Source organism: Balaenoptera acutorostrata, chromosome 19 (genome assembly GCF_949987535.1).
Source record: "Balaenoptera acutorostrata chromosome 19, mBalAcu1.1, whole genome shotgun sequence".
In the NCBI taxonomy this organism is placed as follows: Eukaryota; Metazoa; Chordata; class Mammalia; order Artiodactyla; family Balaenopteridae; genus Balaenoptera; species Balaenoptera acutorostrata.
The window spans coordinates 11,536,539-11,541,747 of NC_080082.1; the positions used below are offsets into that span (position 1 = coordinate 11,536,539).

Genomic DNA, 5,209 nt, shown 5'->3' on the forward strand with positions numbered 1-5,209 from the left:
CTTTAAATGGAGTATAATCTATAAAAATTTTGAATCACTGTTGTACACCTGAAACTAATATTATATATACATCAACTATAGTTCAATTAAAAAAAAGAAATTACCATCATATAAAGATCCCATTATAGGAATAAAATGTAATATATATAGTAATGATTTGGATAAAACTTTGAAAAAATTGAGCGATATACCGGATTTCACTTATTATACATGTACTGTAATATCTCTGAAATCAAAATACATCTTATTGTTTGACAATATTTTCTTTTTTAGTGGTAAGTAAAATAATAGTACAATGTTGTTTTCTTAACTTTGATGAAATATGGGAAAAGAAACCTTGAATAAACAGCCAAATATCATGTTTAAAAAAAAGAGCAATTGAGAAACAGGGAGATTGTTTTGTTAGTCACGAAAGAAATGTCTAAATATGTCTAAATAAAATTGCTAAATTATGTATAAGACTGGCTGTCTAAAGGCCAATAAATTACATTAACAATATTTTGTGGTTTACCTCTAACTTTATTGAGCTGTAAACTACTTGCCCATTTATCGGTTGTGGGTTGTTAATCAAATATACTGTGACCACAAAGTTACACCTCCAAGAGTTTCAGGTGAGAGTCCAGCAGAATTTTTATAAAGTGCTCTGACATTGTAGAACACTAATCAGTACTTTGTCTCTTTCTAGATGCAGCCCCCTAGGTCACCGTGTTTCCTATACCGAGATGCCTTTTGGGTTCAGAGGGATGCAGTTATAACCCTCATCCCCTGCACATCTTCACTGGAGGTTTATTTACAACGTACAATCCAGACACAGCAGGTGCAGCACACTGAAAGGATTTCCTAGGTAAGAAATCTGTGTACGGCAGTCCCAGAAGACCCTCATTTATCTTCCAGCCAGTAAATTCCATCAGTATGTTTAAAGGAGGACAAAACTGCCTGAGTTGTCCCCCAAAGCAGGAGCAAACAGTTACAGACCCACTGTTAACCCTTTCTTACCCGGGCATACTAACAGATAATTCTTCCATGAATTATCTAGCACTTGTTTTGGGTGGCGGTAAATAATACATTTTTTTTAAAAAAGCAAAATCAGAATTTTTATACAGATATGAAAAGAACACAGGCCACAGATGTTTATATAACTCACAAATTAATTAGCAAGTCAGCAAAATGTTCCATTGGTTCAAAGGAGAATTCAAACACCCACACCTCGGCAATCAGGAATGCGGAAATGAATTTGTAAGTAAATGCTAAACTAATCAACATTTATGGCACAATAATCAATTGCATTCCTCGAGATTAAATTCAGTAGCCTTTCTCTAGAAGAAGAATTTATAGTACTATACATTTCCTACTACCTACAGAGTTATAAGTAGCTCAAAAATACTGAATTAGAAAACCTGGAAGGGTAAGCTAGACAGAAACCCAGTAAGCATTTGTGCAGGCGGGTGTGCATTTCAAAATGTCTCACAGTTTTTCCTGACAGTGGCCACTTTTATCAGGTATTTACCTAGAAGCGGATTTGCCAGATCAGGGGTATTCCCGTGTTCAGGTTTAGCGGATATTGACAGATACCTGTTTCTCAAGGGATTGTGCCAATTTTCACACTCATCAGCCATATAAAATTCTTTATACGCTCTTGAAAATTAGGAAGTTCTGAACCTCAATTCAGATCTACAGAGGGTGAATGTTTAAACGGTCTCCTTTGTAGTTCTCGCGCATCCCAAGTCGCTGCAAGCGGTGACTAGAACTCAGTCTGAGCTCAAGTCCACTGAAGCCAAGGGCAGGAGGGTTGATAAGGGCTGGGTGAGAGTGAGAACACAGGCGATGTGTGTTTGTTACATGGAGTTACCCCGAAGGAAAAGTATCCTCTCTCTTATCTTTGGGACAGGAGGTTGTTTTCTAACTAAGAACAAAGCACACATCAAAATTGGGCTCCTACCATCTCACAGGAACCGGGGCGTGTAGGGATGCTATCTCCCTTTACATTCTAAGAGCTGGGCTGTAAAACTGCCAAGAGGCTTTTAAAGAGATTTATATCTCAAAGGGGCAGAAAAAAAAAATTGTACCAGTTTTCTAACATACATGTTCTAGAAAAGGGAGGTCTGGTGCCTGGAGTCAAGAGAATCCTGTGCAGGGTTTCCCTGGTGGTGCAGTGGTTGAGAATCTGCCTGCCAATGCAGGGAACACGGGTTCGAGCCCTGGTCTGGGAAGATCCCACATGCCGCAGAGCAACTAAGCCCGTGAGCCACAACTACTGAGCCTGCGCGTCTGGAGCCTGTGCTCCGCAACAAGAGAGGCCGCGACAGTGAGAGGCCCGCGCACCGCGATGAAGAGTGGCCCCCGCTCGCCGCAACTAGAGAAAGCCCTCGCACAGAAACGAAGACCCAACACAGCCAAAAATAAATAAATAAATTAATTAATTAAAAAAAAAAAAGAATCCTGTGCAGAGTTTGGAGAAGCTGAGGGTAACATTAAGGCCCTCTTGGTCCATATATCTAAGTTTCTTAAAAAGCACTAAAGCAGTCATACAGAGCGGCTGTATATTAGTGAGAATTGTACAGAAAAGTAGACTTGATGGGTGTGTGTGTGTGTGCGTGCACACGTGTGTTCAGAGATTGATTGATTTACACTAATTGGTTCATGAGACTGTTCGGGCTGGCAAGTCTGAGATTTGCAGGGCAGGCTGGAGACCCAGGGAAGAGTTGATGTTGACCTTGGGTCTGAAGGCCGTCTGCTGGCAGAAGCCTCGCTTCTTCAGGGGGACCTCAGTCTTTTCCTCTTAAGGCTTTTAACTGAGTGGGTGAGGCCCACTCACATCATGCAGGATGATCTCCTTTACTCAAATTCCACTGATTTAAAGGTTCATGTCATCCGAAAACTATCTTCATGGCAGCATCTAGACTGACATTTAACCAAATATCTGGGTACCGTGACCTAGCCAAGTTGACACATGAAATTAATCCTCACAGGCAGTGAGCCTGGTATCCAGAGAAACCCTCTAAAGGGCTGTATGGGGACTGTGACAGTGTCTTTCTGAAAAGTAAGTGTTTCTGAGAAACATTCCTCTACTACTTTTATTGAATAAATCAGTTACCTAATGGGGTAAATTCAGATAACTTGACATAAACTAGGTTCTTGTGAATTTTTATAGTTTCAAAGAAGCATAAACCATCATCATTTTTCTTTTCTGGGTCATGAAGCTGGCTTTAGAATATATGAATATCAGAAGAGTGCCCTGAGGTAAAGAAGATACCACTTTTTAAGGAAAAGATCCAATTTGGGAAGCAAGACCTGTGCTTTCCGTGGCCGGATAGGTAAGAAGACTCTGACCTTCTGATGATAAGAGTGTATTATTTCTGTCACGGCAGGGGACCCAGCACACAATCTGAGAAGTGAAGAGATGTGCAATTTACATCTTCATTGTGATACAGCAAAAAAAAAAAAAAATGCGATGTGGAAATACAGCTTTTCTTAGAGTTAGTCTACACACCTACAACCCATGATAAGAATTAGATGTAGTTAGCCTTAGAAATGATAAGTTTAGATACTGTGTAGTTCTCAGTACTTGGGGAGAGCAGGAGACAGGAGAATAAAATAGAAAGATGCATCCAAGCACTAAATAGAGATGTTAAGAAAACTTCACCTGTGACAAGCTTATTATTCACCTGATGTATTGTTGCTCTCAGATCACTAGATACACCTTAAAATGCAAATTGCTCCTTTCTAGATACCGGCAATTTTTCTCTCTCTTCAGAGGACTGAAGATAATTTCGGTTTTCTACCCAGGGCCCTGCTTTTCAACTTCCAAAGTCCTATGTAAAGGTAAAGTTGTTTTAATTTCCTCCCACAGGTTCCTCCTTCTCCTGGAGCCTTTATTATCCTTTACTGTTCGGCTCTGAAGAGTCTACTAACGAACAGCGACTTCTAACAAAAAAGGAAATGAAACCGATCTATGACACAGATTCATGGAAACATACTTGATGGCTATTTAATCACTTGTCAAAGATCAATAATGTGCATAATAACAATGAATTATTACTCTAGTTTTCAGAGTCCATACCCTATTTTTCGTATTCTACATCCTCCTGGTTTTTATTATAATTCTTATCGAATACTGGAGAGTAGCAGAGTATGCCACCTGAAAATGGCACTCTGGCATAAGGATTAATTTGAGCTGATGGCAACTGAGAAGCAGCAGCTACAAGAAAAGCTCTCTGCGTTCCCCCATTTGCCGAAAAGCAGGACCTAAGTTTGTAAAGGTGTCCTGTCTCCTCTCTACCAGGAAGGACAGAAGTTAGTCACCCGGGACAACTGTAAACTCTAGACCCCGAGGAGCCCAGAGATGGCACGCGTGGAATCTACACAACAGAGGTGACTAATCACCCTTATCTTCCATTTTTCCCCATGTATTTTACCTTCCCACAATTTGCTGCCCTGGAAACTCAAAGTCCTTTCCTTTGTCTTATCACTTCTCTAAAAATGTATTGTTCTTTGTTAAGATGCCAAGTAAGCCCAAGTTCTAACCACCCCTTCGAGTTACTCCTCACCGAGTGCTCCCTTGTATATGGGAGACACACATGTTAATAAACTTCTGTTTTTCTCTTGTGGATCTCTCTTTGCAGGGCCCCAGCCAGAGAACTTAGGAGGTGCGGGAGAAAGGTTTTGTTCCTTCCCCTACAAGAATAAGGCTTGCTGTTATAAATATTACACTTCTTCCTCCCCTATAATATTTTATAAATATTACATTCTTTTTCCCCCTACCCACTTAGAATGCTAAATATTTGATTCTTTTAGGTCATAAAAATGCCTAGTTGACCATATTTCCTAGATTCTAAAACCTTATCAATAGTATGATACTTTATTTTTTTCTGAAATGTTATAAAATTTATAAACTAAATATAGATTGCAGAATCAAACCTGATTTTAGGTCTTAAAACTAAAAGTAATTTAATTTATACATCTATGCATGTATGTAAAACTATGAAGTAAAGTAAGTTAATGATTAAACGGGGGGGGTCAATGGAAAGAGTGCACTGTGTGATTTCTTGAACTGAATAAGAGGTACCTAGGTTTTTCTTTTATTACTCTTATACTTCAAATACATTAACTTTATTTATATATACCTATAATACGTACATTTTGTATATGTATGTGTACACATATGGTATCTCTATCTATATAATTGGTAAAGATCAATTTGTGATGGCTG

The 5,209-nt window shown here is 39.1% G+C and overlaps 1 long non-coding RNA gene across 2 annotated transcripts; it reads left to right on the forward strand.

Moving 5' to 3' along the window:
- The first annotated feature begins 200 nt into the window (after positions 1 to 200).
- LOC103020239 (uncharacterized) lies at positions 201 to 4,759 on the forward strand. 2 transcript variants are annotated; one of them, XR_451026.2, is made up of 3 exons: positions 201 to 844; positions 3,201 to 3,314; positions 3,728 to 4,759. It is a non-coding gene; the product is annotated as an uncharacterized LOC103020239 (long non-coding RNA). The 2 variants fall into 2 exon arrangements; XR_451027.2 differs by having other exon boundaries at positions 3,851 to 4,759.
- The last annotated feature ends 450 nt before the right edge of the window (positions 4,760 to 5,209 follow it).